A 17,798-nucleotide genomic window follows, 5' to 3' on the forward strand; every position below is an offset into this window, starting at 1 on the left:
AGCAGCATGAGAGCAAAGAACATTATAGTTTGCCTGTTAAAGAAAAGAACAGAGTGTGAGAAGGCTTTCTTATTTCTGCTGCATTAAAAGTGATAAGTTAAATACAGGGACTGAAGTGCCTTTCCAGACTTACATAATAAATATAATATTCATCAAACCTCCTAGCTAAATATTGATAATTAAACTCCCACATTAAAGACCAGTCTGTGCTCATTTACTCCATGGGAAGGAGTCTGGGGGTGGAAGGAGTAGTTTCTGAAAAGTTTGTGCACTTTCTTGCAACTGCTTTCTTGTGCTGATAGACTAAAATACCAGGGAGACAGAAATTCCCCTCAAATATTTTCTTCTAAAGAACTGTTAGGTTATAAGGCATTCCCAGGGAGGTGGAGTAATCCACGGATATGTCGTTGCTATGAGGGCTTCAGGTGTGCTTGGGGCCAGCACAGAGGATGGTTGTTGAACAGGACGCTGCAGGAGCCCTGGGCACTCCCAGAGCTTTCCATCCCAGCCTAGCTCCATGTAGGGGTCCATGCTAGCACAACCCTGTCCTAACCTGTGATGTAATCAGCACAGCTCTGGCAGCATCACCAGGGAACAGCTTTGTGGAAGGAGAGATTCTCCCTCAGTGGCTTTGCAGCATGAATGGTTCTGTCAGCTCAGCCAGATGTCTCAATGAGACACCCCAATGAGGAGACTGTGCATTTGACTCCAGAGTTCCCCACCCCCAAAAAAGGAAACTTTGCCATTAAAAACTATTTTCATGTCTTTCTGTACCCAAATAGCGTGCAAGTGTCCCGAGTTGTTCAGCATTGCAGTAACAAAGAGGGAGAAATGCTCAGAGCAACACGTTAGCTTTTACTGTAAACTGGGCAGGAAGATCAGTGCCCCTGTCATGTGGTGATCACACACAAACCTGCACACCACAGGAGGCAGGGATGGGGGTATGGCCAGAGAATTCAGGGAAAACTTTTTCTTTCATTGAGGTCAACAAATGTTTCTTACATGCAGTGGAAATCAACTTGCAAAGAAACAAGTCCCTTGAAACAAAATTTCCCCTTCGGCAACTACAGCCTAGCACACAGTGCCTTTTACATAGATGGGCTTAGAGAAATAAGCAGAGGGAAGGGAGATGGGAGATCCTGAAAAAAGCACTGGTGGCCAAAACACAGTTTTCCCCATCTGTTGTCGCATCAGTGAATTGAAGGCCACACATGTCTCAGAAGGGTGCTGTACTGTTTGATTAGGTAATGTCAGGACAGCACTTTGATCATATAAACACCATGTAAATGCTAAGTACCTCATTCCTCACATCCTGAGTTGCAATAGGAAGCAAAAGGCTATTTCTTTGATCTCCTGTGCAGGCATCCAGACCAAACTGCTGTTCTGACATCCTTGGATGAGTATTTGGGCCTAGTTACTCAACTCTTGAAACACATCCCATTTCTCTGGCATGTCACTCCCCCCACCCATCTGTCTGCATGGCCCCATGCCCTCCTGAAAGCATCCTGTGTTCATGCTAGGAACTCACAAGTGCCAAGAGAGAGGGAGGTGAGTGTGCACAGCCAGCAATGCTTTTCCTTTGAGGAGATCCCTTTGTCTGGTGACACAACACATCCACAATGCGTTGGCTGTGGTGGGCAGTCTTTCTGTAACACCTGACTGGCAGTTTCCCGCAGAAATAGTAATGGTCATGTCTTCTCCCAGAATTAGGAGCAGTAATGACTTACAGGCAAAGCCTCATTTGTATTAGTCACAAGTTCTGCACCATTAGGGCCCAGTTTGCAATTCAGCTGGTCTCATTTCTATTTCAGCAAAGAGCCAGGACAGCCTTTTTAACTGTGTTACTGTGATACTGCTGCCTAAGTAGGAGAGATTCAGATATCACCTGAACCATCTAAGAGTTGTTTTGACTGAATGGACTTCAAGAATTGTCAGACAAAATTAAATACACCATGTTTCAGATTTATTGTGTAAAGATGTTTCAGCACAAGAAGATAATCCACACAGCCACAGCATGGATTTCCATCTGCCTCCATAGGTCAGATGACATTGTGATCTTGAGGCTACTCCTGCCCTTGAGGATTGCAGGCAATCTGTGCCCCAAGCAGCAAGTCCAGTCCCTGGATCAGTGCCCAGAGATGAGGTAGCCAGGGGCCCTCTTCATGGTAATAGTGGAGTTGAAGAAAACTGTAGATTAAATAAACCCAGACATGGAACCAAACAGTTTCTTTCTCTGCAGTCCTTAATCCAGGGCTGACTCCAGCCAGCAGAGGTGGCAGTGTGCACCAGTGGGATGTTTCTGGCCTGGCTGTTGTATGTTTTCACATTCCTTCTTCCTCTGGCTCCAGGAAGAAACCCAGAAGCTGGGAAGGGAGATGGCTAGTCAGGTGTGGTCCAAGTTGGATGAAGGAAGCACTGGGGATCAGCAAAAATCAATGCAGATGATTTGCAGGATTTATTTCCCTGATCAAAATACTGGAGTCTTCAAACTGGGAAGATATTCATAGTTCAACTATTGCTGACAAGAATAACCAGCACTGGAAAACATGGCCATCAGCAACCAGCTGCTGCCAGCTCAGATAATTCCCTCATGCCACCTGTGATCTTCAGCAACTGTTTTGTGAGTGGAGAACAGGGAATGGCATGACTCATGCAAGTATAATATTTTTTTTCAGTCTAGTGTTTTTGCCAAGAAAAGCTGGACAGTTTGAAGCAAAATATTTTAACAAGTAGTAGGAAACAAACGAGACAACTGTGATTTTAGGAACAGCTTCCAGCCATCCAAGAGCTCTCTGTGGCTCCCACAGCCAGGGACCTGGGCCCCACCAGCTGCGTCAATGCAGAAAGGGAGCTCCACCAAGATCCCGAGCACTGTCGAGTCCTTGTGGACTTGGCTCTGCTTTCCTGCAACTGGGCCTAAACAGGACTGAAATGAGGACTAATAATCTTTCTAGAGCCATAAATCTGTTCTATTCTAATTTTCTATTGAGAATAGCCGTAAAGCAATAAAATGTAGCCCACTGGTTTAAAATAGATAAACCACATCTCACTGGTGCAAAATCATTAGAGCGCCTGTCCATAAATTTTTGCACCAGTCTAAGCTATTTAATGAACTTGAGTACTTAAATTTAATATTGGCTCAGCTTAATCTCAGGTGATATTAATCACTAATTAATACTTTTTTGGGGGGTTGTTCATGCAGAAAGTATAGCAGTTCTAATTACCACTTGTTTGATAACGTGCCTTTATCTCTATTTTAATGGGGCTACCCAGTTTATTTAGATGCAAACATCTAAGGATTTTTACATCCCCAAGAGCAATTGCTCTCTTAAATACTTTCAGTGATACAGTTACTTTAAAGCAATAAGTAGTGCAAGAGAAGCTAGCATGAAATTACATTATATCTCCAGAGCTTTGTAGTTATATAAGAACACTTGGCTTATTCTGTTAATTAGGGGAATATGTTTGCTGCAGGTTTTTGAAGTTATTAATTATTTTCATTAGTTTAAAATTCTTTAACTGTCACCTCTGCATACTATTTTTATTAGGAATTCAATCCAGGTGTGTATGGTATTTTGTGCATTCCTGTTTTAACCAACGGATAAACAAAATATAAAAGGAAGGGGATTCAGTTAGTCAGATGTCATCCCAAGTTCCAACACTGTAAGTATATATACATTTATATATGTATGCATGTATGTATATACTAGCTGCATCCAAGAAGCATGGGAACAAATTAAGACTTTATGCCAGTTTTCCCACACAGTTTTCCCACACTAAATCTAGCAATTTTCCAGTAGGCTTATTTTTAAAAACTAATATTTCTAGGCCACATTAATTTATAAGTGTCCCTTTAATGTACAGCATAGCACTAATTAGAAATTTCCAAATATCATAGAGGGGAAACACCCTCTACTTATACTTTCTGAAACTGGATGCAGGACAGTATAATGCACAGCTAGGTAAAGTTTATTCTTGCATTTAAAGGACTAGGAGACAGATTTCTTTCCATTATCTCAATTTCCATGATTTCTGACAAAAGCTTAACTGTTGAATCTTTTAGTCTGCCTGTAAAATCAATTTTATATGTATATATGATTAATGTGCAAGACCTTCAGTATTTAGTTGTTTACTACTCCCTTTCTCAATGTAAGCAGTCAGATGCAAAAATACTTTGCTTCAGAAAAGGTGTCTGAAAATTAATTTATTAACATTCATTAGGCACTTGTAATGAAATGTAGGAGTGGAGTACAAAGAATTGCTATTTTCCTTCTTTACATTCATCACACTAAATTGGATTAATCAGATTGCAAAGGGTAATAAAATATTAGAGCTTGTTCTTATCTCTCTGCTTCCTCCCATTGGTTATAAATGAGTAAAATGGATGCTCCCTGCTGCTGTGATGCAACAACATTTGAAGCACACTGAGACCCCTTCTCATTTTGAGGCAGAAAATGGTAACAGAAAGACCTTATTTTCTCACTGAGCTCCACTGCTGGCCAGCAAAAGAGAGGGAACAACTATAAACTAAAGGCATTTCCATTTTTATTCATTCTTTTTTTTTTTTCCCTGTGAAATCAATGGCTGTGGAATTTTGAAATTCCTTCATAACTTTTTTTCCCCTCTGCCACACATCTAACAAGTGAAACCTCCATCCCCACTAGCCTTTGCCCTTTGCAGAAGGGTAGGCAGCACCATTTCCCCTGCTGGCTGATGGCTGACACTGCTGTGACCTGCAGAGTTCCTCTCTCCTTTTGAGTGGTGGCATCACCTTGACTAATGTGCTGTGAAACTGTGCTTGGGTCCTGCTACTCACCTCTGCCTTCAGGTGCAGGGTAGGATGACACTGCCCCCAGAAATGAGCTTTATTGTTCAGGATACTGGGAGGGAGCTTGGTGTCACATGAGACCTGAATTAGATTTTTTTATTTGACCTGTCTCTGCTCAAAAGAGCCCACTAGCAGCAGCGAGAGCTTTCTCTCTATGTTGACATTTGTTCCTGTATGGCTGTCTTTCTACAAACCCTCTTTTTATCACCTGTCTAAAGTGATGTCCAATTAGCTTTTGTAAAGAGGATTTCCCATAGATCTTTTGTCATTCACATGTGGTGAAACACTTTAGATGGGGATAAACCATCGTTTTCTTCATGTCTGTTGAAGATGAGCACAGAAGGGTAGCATACTTTTCCAGCTGTTTTCAGCAAGGCCTTTCTTTAACTGATGAGAGGATACAGACATGTGAAGGCACACAGAGCTCACTCAAAGAGTTAAATGTACCTCCAGGATCCCAAAAGCTCAACAGAGACACACAGGTGTCTTACAGGTGGACCCACAGCCTATGTGGTACCAGAGGCAACCACAGGCTGCATTCATCCAGAGAACAAAAAAGAGCTGCACAGCCAACTATAGCTTAGATCATGACATATTTAGAATTAGTATTTTTTCCTTCAAGTGTCATATAAAAAAAAATTAATTTTAGTTTTTCCTCAAGGCTTACAGCTTCTACTTCTTTAACTGCTTTCTCTCTCCATTTTATATACATTGAAAGGAAGATAATCTAAAACACTCATTCTTGCATTTTCCTCTATGAATATTTCCTTGAGGTACTTTTTAATGTTGGTGCTCCTATCTCAAGTCAAAGCCAGGAGACAATTGGCCATAGTTTAGGGCTTTCAGATCTGTGCTACTGTCTCAATTTCTGCATCTCATGCTCTTTGTCTTTCCATCACATTCCCCTCATAAAACAGAAACTCTGTCAATCACAGGCCTACACAGGGAGCTGACTGGTTCCTTCCTGAGTCCCACTGACTTTCAATGAACCCATGGCTCTTGCACTCTGAGCAGTCATAACTTTTGTACTTTTGAAATGATTGGTCCTCCCCTTCCCTTTTTTCTTAACGTCTTACAGCAGACATGAAAGTCTCTGAGATGGTCAGCAGGAGTACTGAGCTCATGTAAGTAAAAAGAAAGGAGTAACTTCTCAAGTGTTTCTCTATCTGGAACTGAATCCCTTGAAGATGCACGAAATCCCTTGAAGATGCACGAAAGCAATATTCACTTTTAGTGTAGAAGGTTTTTTCATCTTCACACACTTTTCATGCTCCCAGGGCCCTGTTTTGTTCTAAGAATCATTGAAGTCAGGTCTTTTTTTTGGTCTGTGCCTAAATTGAGATCCAAAAGTCTTGAAGTAATTGTTCTGAGGAATAGCTATAACTTCAGTCAGCCAGGTTAAAGTGAAATGGACTGAGCAGGTCTTGGTTTTGGAATAGATAAATATATTTCCTAACCACAATAAGCCATGACTTTCCTTCATTTCCCACCTCTGGAGCCTGTTGCAACCAGAGCTCAAAATGTCATCTTTCAGAGCCCTTGAGCAAATAATTGTAATGTGACAGTCTCACATGTTTTGAAACACCATCTACTCTTCTTGATGATATAAAGAGTCTGCTACCAAGTTCTAGGCAGCCTTCCTTCAGGGACTGAGGTCTTTAGGAAAAAATGTTAGCATGAATGTAAAACTAGAACAAAATTAATATTAATCCTTCCCAGTCTCCTATGTTTTCATGTTTTCATCTCCTCATTTCCGCGTGTGGGCTCTTCTGTACTGTTTTTTGAAACAGCATTTTCTAATTGTAAAGAAAACAGACTTGGGGCTAAGTGTTGGATCATTGTCTCCCATGAACTTTTTCATTTGTACCTTGTGCCCTCTAGAAATTGAGCCTTGAAAGTCTCAGACATTGATCTTTTTTTCTTTTTTCTTGCCTGTGTAATGCATGTTGCATCCTATTATAGAAACAAAGGACACACATTTGCTTTTATCTGCATTTTAGAGTCAAAACACCGCTGCTCATTGTCAGGAGTGTCGTCAGCAGTGGTCTCCTGCCAATTCTCCTCCTCCAGATTCATATTCATTTGTTAGGTCTAATTAAAGACCCGTAGTACAAAGAAGCTTAGGACTGCTTTACATTCAAGCTTCTCTGCTTTTGACTGATAGTACACCTTTTGTGTGCAACATTTTAGGCTTGTGCAGAAATATCTTACAGTGACAGATTGCTTTTGTGCTTGCTGGCTACTGTCCATTTAATTTTCATTATATGTTTCATTGTACACTTCAGAGAGAGTTTGCTAAAGGTATGCAACTTACTGAATTTACAGTGGGATTTGGATGCTCTGGGAATGGTTGGGAAAAGCCTGGTATCTTCCATCAAATTATCCTACAGTAGCTTTAAAGAAACTGTGGAGCCTGAGCAGATAAAACTAATGTACAACATATGCAATTCTTTCCTTCTTTGTAGTTCTCTTCTTCTTTTCCTCTCTACTATTGCACAAGAGTATTTCAAAGAATATACTTTGGTAACCTGGGTTCTTTCCAGGCCAAAAATGTTCTGCAAATTCAGTTAAAAGCCTTTCTGGGACACTTCTGTCTTGGTCACCTTGAAAACCTGATCATGGTCAAGGCAGCCAAGAAATTGGCTGTCATCTTTCAGTTTTGCACTGCCTGCAAAACTGAAGTAGTCCTGACCATGGTGCTGGAGTGTTACAGGTTCAACTCCTCTTCCACAAAAAGGTTTATTTCTCTTGGAACTACATCTTTTAAAAATCAGTGCACTGGGAAAGGGAATCCAAATCTATTGCTTAAGATTTTCCTTTTTTGTTTAATCACTTACTAGGTGAGCCCCCCCCCCACACCCCCCGAATGACCAGGTAGAATCTGAGAAAATGACCAAGTAGCTCTGAGAAAAGGGAGGTTGTTTTAAGTCTTTCACAGAAAAGTAATGTCTCTTAGCAAAATTAGGGTGTAGTTTTCAAGCACTGCATTCAACTCCATTTCCCCAGTACCAGGAAACCAGTAGGAAAATGTGGGAATTGGAAAGGACTGATGAAATGCTTTGGCAGGGCTGAGAGCAGGAAGAAACTGTGTTTTCAGGAAGAGAGCATGTGTTTGCATTTCAGCTGCTCCAGTTTTCATACTGGCATCTCAGTTTAACCTGCTGATGAATGTGTGAGTTTGTGTTAAGACAGTAGACTGCAAACTGAACAGCTGAAGCACAGGTGTAAATTCCCTTCTGCTGCATCTGTCACAAGAGTAGCAAACTTCTGAATGTGTTTGCAGACCTGAAGAAAATGAAGACAAAACCCATTATTTTTTACTGCTTTGCACTATTGTGGTAATTGTATCAATAAGGACAGAACTTTGCCTATAAGGCAAATCAGAGATGAGGTCTGACCACACAGCCACTGCCATTACCCCCTTTCTAGGAATAATCATTTACCATAGCTGGGAGTAACAGGGTCCCATCTTCCCACTAAAACACTGATGCAGTGGTGCCACCAGTATTTGTCCATGTGTTGTATCAAGAGTGCACCACACTCTATCTGTGTGCCCTGTGTACTTCTCTGGAACTTTGTGCTGGGTGCCTAAATAAAGAGCATTATCCTGGCACTGGAAAGCAGAGCAGACATGTGCACTGCCAGGAAATACTTTTTGCAACTGCTTACTAAACCACATGAGTGTAGTTACTTCACATCATACCTGAGGAACACACTAACACTTCATCTTTTTTCCCAACTGATTAAAGAGTTAAAAGGAAATACATCAGTTTAGAAAAAGATAGATTTATTCCCACAGGAGGTTTTGCACCAGACAAAGCCCAGTTTGGACTGTTCACTTTGGATCAGCCCTGAAATATCTCATTCTGAGAAGTGTGTTTCACTCAGGCCGTCTTGTCTGTATGGGCCCAGACATAAACATGAAGGATTTTAATGTTTTAAACCTTAAATATTAAACTATTTTCATTTAAAAGCTTTCAGATTCTCCTCTTATTTCAACTAGGAAGACATTAGGTATTATTATATGGGGACTTTCGTCTGAAAAAACTGCCACCAGTGCCACTTGGTCCCTCAGAGGCAACCAGTGTCTGGTCATTAATTTTGTTGATAAGTGTTAAATACATTGTTGACTTTGAAGCGAGAATCCTAAACTAACTGAGACAATCCATTCTTGCTCATGATAATGTCAACTTGAATATAAAACCACTTGATTTATAAAGATTTCTGTTGTGTAGTTGAATTTAAAAAATAGCACACTCAATGCTTGCTGTCCATACTGTAAATAAAGCAGAGTACAATCACTCTGATAAGAAAGCACTTTTCCTGCCCCAATGCCATATTTTTAACTAATTTATTTTTTGATACCTCTTGTGACTTATCTCACCAATAACAAGTTAAAAGCCAGACAAGATACTCCAGAAGACTTAGAAAAATTTCATTAAGTGTTTTTAGAGAAATAAATGTCTTCACAGCAACTCTGAATTTTTGGCAGGGACCCACAGTTACGAGCCTGTTTCCAAGCTGACTGTAAAATAATTGCACTGAACTCTGTTGAGGCTACTAGTTTGTCCCCTCAGAAACCCAGGTTCAGCTCCTGATTCTGCCATAGGCTTCCCACTAGAGCCGGATTTGAAAATAAACTTTCTGCTTTCCAGAAGAGTGTTCAGCATTGGAATATTGATTCTTTTTCTCTGCTTTTTTGAGCTAAGAGTTATTTAAGTATTTCATATCAAGTGGAACTATTTCTAATGATTTAATATTCACTAAGGGAATGAGATACTATAGTCTAATAGCCACCTTGCTCTGCTGGGACGATGGAAGATTTCAGCACAAAATATCTACTATGTAAACCTTTAATTATTTTAGATAAAGTGGAAGAACTTTTGACTACATGAGACTAGGCACATATCCAAGATAATTCTCTCACCTAACTATTATGCCTGGAAGTGCATGTCTTGCTCCCTCAGCACTGGGAATTGGAAAAGATAACTTGTTGCCAGCTCATAAATGCAGTATTTGCCCAGAAGAAATTTTTTCAGTCAAGAATAGCAAAAGTGTTGTTATGGCTGGATCCAAAGTCTTGTTCTTATCTATTTTGCAAATCCTTATGTCTAAACACGGTAAATGGATATATGAAGATAAAGAAGAGAGTTGGGATATGGAACCATAGCCTTTTATCTTGCTGTGTGGGAAGTCAGCTTTGGAAAATTTAAGGCAGTGGCAGAAATGTCCAGAATGCACCCCACCCCTCCAGCAGGCCAGTGTTCTTCTTGAAGGTTTCCAGTGTTCTATAATCAAACTAAATATATTCCCAGCCTTGTTTAATATTAAATAAGGACTAGTTACAATAGCAGAGACTGCTGTTGGAAGTAAGAAAAGAAATTCAAATTAAGAAAAGAAATTCATATTCAACCAAAGAAATTCAATGTAGTTCAAGGCTGCTTTTGCCAATGATGTGGCAAAATCCCCTGGACTATTTTAGCTCATCATGACGCTGAAAGCAGCATCTCCTCTACAGCAGTGGAGACATATGGGTGTAAAATGCTGTTGGAGAGGAGAATCAGTCCCTAAAATTATGCATAGGAGGTGGATATAAAAAAGTATGAGAAGAAGAACCCTACAAATAAAAGTTGTCTATCCTCAAAAGACACATTTCCAAAGCAATTGGCCAATTGCTTTAAGTCCCCTTGAGAACGAATGAATTTTGTCTGCTCAGATTTCAGGAAATAAATACAATACAAACCATATTTACTTTGACAAGTTCAAAATTACAAGCATCAAGGGTCCTGCCTCTGAGCTGTGCTTTTGCAAAACCTGACATTTTTTAACTTTCAAGGAAGCATTGATGGAGAACTAGAGTGGAAGCCATGAAATCTCAGGTGAATGTGAATGGAAAACTAGCTGGATTTCAATCTGCTCTATCAACCATCTCTTCAGTTCCTGGCAAACAAGGAGTCTGAGACAATAAGCATTACACTAGCAGCATTTTTATTTTCATCGTGATAACTCTCAGCTTCCTCAGTCTCATCAGTGGTAAGAAAGTCTTAGGAATGTAAGGCTGTCCACAAATTGATATTTTCCTGTCATTTCACTTTCATCAAAATGAAAACAAGGCATTGTTTGGAGCTTGAAATATGTACACCTAAAGTAAAAGAATTTCACTTAGAAATGTCATGTTGATATATTGTAGTGTGAAGCTTTTTGTTGTCTCTGAAGTCCCTTTCCATACTGCATGATGCCTGAGTTGTTTCAATAGTGCATCAATTTTGAGAAAAATAAATACCAATGGAAAGGAGATATTTCAACATAATAATCTTCCTGAGATGCTGTAACTTAAAACATTAGAAAAAGAATCAAATCAAAAATATTTTCTACAGGAAATTCTAGATCTCTGTGTCTGTGATCCTAGAAGACAAAATTCAGAATTCATACTCTTGTTTAGCTTTATCAACAAGATTTTGCATCTTCTTCCAAGAATTTGAAATTAAATCCTTTCTATTCATTTTGGTAAAAAATTTCTTTTCTACAGGTATTCCTTCTGCCTCAGCACCTAATAAAAACTTTGCAATATTTTTTCCATGTGGAACAAAAGTAGCATTTATCCAGGAAAAGTCTCAGATAACTGTACCTATGTGATTATGTTCCTTGCAGTTTGACAATGCAAATCTGTAAGTGCACTGAATGACACATAAATAGTGTTACCCAGCCTGGACTGGATCCTGTCTTCACAAAGTTATCAGAAAAGATCAGCATAAAAACTTTGTTGCCTGTTTTCCTTCAGCTTTCCCTTTACTGCAGCACAGAGTAATTTACAATCCACAATTTCCAATTCACAATATGAAAAGTTACATCAAAGGGATTAGGAATCTAAATAATTTTCTCAACCTGCTTTTCAACATCAGTCTGTATGACCTTCAATTTTTGGCATGTGCTTGCTCCCCTTCTTGTCCTGTGATTTCAGCTGGTAGCAGAGAACAGTGTGAAGAGTTTTCCCCTTCTTCCTCCTGCCTAATCACTTGCTTTCTGTAAGTGGGAAGGGAAAATAGTCATGTGTGCTGCTTTCTAAAGTCAGGCTTTCTGCATAAACCATGTGAGAGCAGAAAGCCCAAGGGCAGAGCCCACCTCATTCTTACAGTTTAGCTGCTTTTGCATTCCTCGGGTGATTCTTGTTTCCATGAATCATTCACCCTTTCCTTAGAGTAGAAGAGAGGAGTTTAAAGAAGGAAAGGGAAAGGTTATTTTAATCTGCTAGCAGTAAAACCCCTTCAGTCAAGTTAATTATAACAGTTGCACCAACCTGTGGAGCAAGTCAAACAAACATGAAAGAGAGGAACATGCAGCCGAGATAAAACAGAAACCAGAAGATGCACTCATCTTCAGTTTGCCACTCATGTGCTTTGATTTGCCATTCTTCTCAGACATTTTCAGTTTTCAGGCAGGCTGTGCTCACACATTCTGACAGCCCTGCCAGTTCTACCAACTCAGTGATGTCTGTTTGAAACTTTGGACACCAAGGTAAGCAGACCTGAGCATCTACAGCTTCTTTAAAATAATATCCAGAGTTCTTAGCTGAAACTGTGTAACAGATATGCACATGCAATAGTGTTTATTTATTAATGTAGCCCATACACATGAACATGCACATGTATGTTCACACACACAAATATGTATCTTTAATTTCCTCAAAGAAAATGAATCTACAAATGCAAGGACGGTCCTTGCCCAGAGTACAGAGGAAAAAATACAGTTTATTGTGGGGAGGAAAAAAAGTATCCTCATGACATTAAATAGGAAATTCAGTCATTTGAATTTAAGAGTTTGTACCATCTGCTATTTTCAAAACACAAAATGTACCAGAACAAACCAAAGTCTTGTTACTTGTGTGACAGTAGTGCCAACTACACAAAATAGACATTTATATCTCAGTAGCTACCTTGATGTCACAGTTCAGACAACAGCCCAACTGGTACATTTCCATGTACTAAATCAAAGAAATCCTGCAGGTATGTAAGAAAAGCATAATTTTTATATCAATTAGCTAAAATGACTTTTTCAGCACTAAAGCTTTCAACAGTGAAACCGTCACCATAAAAATGCCAAGCCTCAGACACGGTTGGTGAAAGTAAGCACAGGTACTGCCCTTCCTTCTGGTGTGTTACCATAGCTGCATAAAAAATTCTGGTGCAATGGCTCAGGGCTGTTGTCTTACATTCTACATATTACACCTGTTTCTTTACTGTTGAGTACATTTTAAGTCCCTAAATTATGAGTTCTCCTGCCTCCATAACACCAGAGCGACACCATAGTGAATCATGTCCCATATGGGAACAAACCCCACCTTGCCATCACATATATATTAAAGCTCACGGTGAGAAAGAATGACAGTGATGGCAGAAGCATCCAGGGAGGTACAAAGCAGAAGGACTGGACACCCACAACATGATCCAGCTTCAGAGGGCTGTCTGACAGCTTTATCTGTCCACAAAGTAGGTGACAGTTTCTTAAACAAGCATGTTAGTTTAGCTGGGCAGTCAAGGAAAACTTAGTCAGCATAATTAATGGAATTTAGGGTTCATTTATCCATAGATAGTCCACCTACTCCGTGCTTTGGCAGGCCATACCCGTTTGGATTCACAATTCACAAGCATCTGCTCTGCTCCTACCTGAAAGATTTAAACTGTAATGAAGGTTAAATGTTTTACAGTTTCAGCAGTGATGACTTGAACCCCCTGATGCTAAAATGAGAATGGGAGTGGGAGACCTCTCTATTCTTCAATCTTCTCTGCTCTAAACTATATTATATTTCTCATCATTTTCACAAGCTCTTGCCCAGCTTGTACTGTGAGTACAATACTTATTTACTCATAGAGCTGCAAGGAATAGGTTAGATATTCTCCTGGATAAATGCTTCTCGATGAAAAATAATTTAAATCTATCTGACAAGAAGGGAAGAAAGATTATTTGTGGTTTTGCTGGCCAGGATGCAGTGATCTCTTCTGCTGCTGCAGAGAAAGAAAAAGTAAAGATGGCTTATCCTGTAAATTTTGTTTCATACTTGTACTAAATTCAAACTCTTCTTGCAAAAAATATGCACTGAAGTAATGGAATGAGAGGTTTAATAAATACAGTGGTCTAATGGAAATAGTATAGCAATGTTTAATTAATATCTGTAACGCTTCAGAGTCAACACAATTCCTTTTCCTTCCCTTGGCTGTGAGAAGATAGGACTTCTTTACCATAACTTACTCCAGACTCCTATATCAGTAAACAGCAGCAGAGAAATGTATCTGCTGAAAGAAAGCTCAGCATTATGCAAAGAGTGATAAACTTCTCAGAAGGTGTTTACAAATGCATTCAGCGAAACAGAATTTTAATGAATTGTGCCACATAATCTTGCAGTTAATGAGCTGTAAAAGCCTTTGCCAATTATAGTGACTCAAAACTAACTCTTTTGGATTCCAGATCAATAATAGGACTACTTCTGCACATTTTTATTTTTTTTAAGGAAAATTAGGATCTAACGAAAACAAAAGGTTTGTTTGTCATATTAAGCATCTCAGAAACATCCCTCATTATTATAACTGAGCTGTCTATATTCTTGTTATTTGTAATATCACCCCCCAGCTGCATTAAAAGGAACAAAGCTTCTGAGATCAAATGGCACCAGTATTGTAAAATGCCAGTGGCAAAACCCAGAAAGCCTAATGATTTCAGTAATAAGTAGGGACTTTTCCATGGGTTATATTAAATTCAACTGCTGTGCATAACCTCTTAGAAAACAAAAATTATCCTTCTCTGCCTTTGCTATCCACCATAAGTGCTCTGATATTAGAAAATGGACACCTTAAAACTCTCTGAAGACTATTTCATCTTTTTCTGTCTTATTTTAAGCAAAGAGTCTGCAGACACTGCCTTTTTGTTCAGGTGAGGTCACTATTCCTGCCTAGGAACATGACATTTTAACATATCTGAACTGTCAGAGTTCCCAGGGACAATTTAATGTTGTGCCTAAATAATTCCTGTGACTCTCTATCGAGCTAGTAAAACATTCCTTTAAAAAACAAAGGTTTGGCTTAATATTTTAATGGCTTCAAAATCTAAAGGAGATGAGACCAGCATTTATCAACTAAAAATATGGCAGACAGTTTTATTGCCTCTGATCTCCAATTTATTATGTGACTTTTTCCCAGTATGATTCTACTTTTTTCTTCTCTAAAGATTTTTTTCTCCTACTCATGCCTCAGTGTGAAGGATCCATTAACAGAGGAACCACATAAAAAGTAATTCCAAGGAAAAGCCTTATAAAATGTGAAAAATTAAAGCTGTGCTCTGATCCCATTAAGAAAAGAAATTGCCTTGAGGCATCCACTAAATATGTGCAATCCATTTCTGCTGAAGGGCTTCAGAGTTTATTCCTCCCTTACAAATGCAATTTCACAGCCCAAGTTGAACGTTTAAACAAAGAGAAGCGGGATCTTTTCCCAGCAAGCGCCTCTTTTCCTTGATTGCTGCCAGGTCACCAAGTGCAAATTTACATCAGAATCTGAGATTAAATAAATCTCAGCCAAGAGGCTTTAAGGGCATTTCTGCTTGTGAAGACTGTAAACCAGGAAATATTCTCAGTATGGAGGGTTTACTGTTGTTACTATCAGTATTTATTTTGCTCAGCTTTACTAGAAAGCTGGAGAAGGCTGAAGGGCTTAACATCTCCTTTCCTTAAGTGGTTAGTTTAAACTCCCTGGTTGGTGGCTCAGCTCCCTCTGACCCTCTGTTTCTGGTGCTGGAACCTCACACAATTCTTCAGCTCCACACCCCTGACACAAGACTAAGGGAGCAGAAGAAAAGCAAAGAGTGAGCAGCCACCAAGGAGGATGTCTTGTCCCTGCAGAGATCCCCCACCACCACATTCTTATTTCCCCCTGTCCCATGGAAAGGTGCATCTGCCACCAGTTTTTGGGGAGCTTTTCCCAGTTCAGAGGGTCTGTGAGGAGGCAGCAGTCCTTCAGCCTTGCTGCTGGAGAGAAGCTCTGCTTAGTCTCCTTGATTGAAACATCCTCAGGAGAAGCTTTTTCTCCAAAAGCTGAGGAGCCACATACTGGGGCTGCTGTCCTTGCCAGCACAAGCCACTGACCCAGGACACTCAAAACAGTATGGTAATGCCCCTGTTGGCTTCAGAACATTACTCCATAAAACTCAATGGATCTTGGACCAGAAGGACAGGTGGGAAAATACAGTTTTCCCCTCTTCCACAATTGAGATTCTGCTGTTGGTTGAGGAAATGTTCTTTTCCCTCCCCTTGCTTGCAGTTTACTATCCAGCAGCTGAGGATTATTCCCCTTGCCCAAAGCAGTGTTGTCAGCCCACCCACCCCTGCTCCCCTGAGCCAACAGACCAGGCTGGCAGAGCTGTTTCCATCATTCTGCTCCATCCTACAGAATGAAAGATACCTTCAGTGCTGCAAAATACTTCAGTGGTGAGAACTAACAAGCTGTCTGAAAGTGCTCCAAAATTCCTAAGTGGGAATTTGACTGTACAAAATACTCAGAGAGGAAGAAGTGGGTTTTCCCTGTGCACTTTTCTTGCTTAGTCATAGTTTCAAGATAACATCCGGAGAGGAGAAATAGCACTTCTGAAGGGTATTGGGGAAACTCTTCTAAAGTATGTAAAAAGCAAAATAACTGCAAGCGTGATGAAAATTCAGAAGGTATATATAGCTAGGATATATGAAAGACCCCCCCTGCCCTCTAGCATATTTATTATTGCTATTTCTCCAGTGGAAATATATTGTAACATTTAAGCCCATTGGCACAAAGCCTGTCCTTCAGGAGCTCTTTGCCAGCCCCTCTGAGTTCATGGTAATGTAAACTGAGAAATTGTTCCAGGGCCTGGCTCATGGGTGCTGCCTCTTCCCATCCTGCTTCCAGTGCAAAGCTCAAAAAACCCCACTTCCTTTCATACTTTAAAGGAATTGGGGCAAGGGGAGGGGAAGCTTTTCTAGCTGTAATAGTGATGTGTTTATGAAATGAATGGGTCAGTTCTGGAAATAAGTAAGATTGAAACTGCTAATGCTGTTCCAACAAATCAAAGCACTGAGTGTCAACACATCATCAGAATTATCAGTTCTCCTTTTAACTCCTTTGCAATATGTTACTTGGCTAATATTGTCTCTTCTCACAGTTTCTGAGTAGTTAATTATAATGTGGTTCTTTCTATAAAATTTTTCCATTTTCTTCTTGCTGAAACTGCTGGACCTTGTCTGACAGTCCTCTAGTTTCCAAATTTCACATGTGTTTCTTTGGCCTGAATATTTTATAATGTACATGAAAATGAACAAATACCTACATTCTCAAACTGCCTGCTGAGCATTTGCTTTTCTATCAAGATGTTTCTCAGTCCCTTCACTCTCCCATTTTACAGAAAATGCCAGTAATTTTTATGCATGTATTCTATTATAAGAAAAAGAAATTTAGCACGTATTTATATCACCATTACTGACTGTTTGATCCATTTTTTAGCAAGATGAGTAAATACACACATTTATGGTTTTTGTATAAAATTACTTCTATGCCAATAGTGGAGGAACATTTTAATTAAGCCAAAGTAAAATATATCTGAGAGAGAACCACATTTTGACATCAGTTACAGATGAGCAATCCTATCAAAGGATATTGAATTCCACTGATGCTACAGAGCAAAGGTTCTTCCCCTGTAATTACACTTTAGAAATTATGTTTGTTGAAAAATCTAAACCGAGGCAGGCACAACACCTGAAACTTTAGTTCAGCTTCAGTAGGAGACCTGAATTCTCTAGTGTTTAAGGTAGTAACCTAGGACTTGAAGCTTCCAGCCTAAAGTCTTTATTTCCTCATGGGTTTCTGCTGTGTGATCTTCAATGAATCATTTAATACCTGTCTCTTTGAGTTGTTGCAGAATTTAACACCTGCTGTTTTCAGGGGAAGTTATGATCTGA

This window comes from Molothrus ater, chromosome 7 (assembly GCF_012460135.2).
Source record: "Molothrus ater isolate BHLD 08-10-18 breed brown headed cowbird chromosome 7, BPBGC_Mater_1.1, whole genome shotgun sequence".
NCBI lineage: Eukaryota > Metazoa > Chordata > Aves > Passeriformes > Icteridae > Molothrus > Molothrus ater.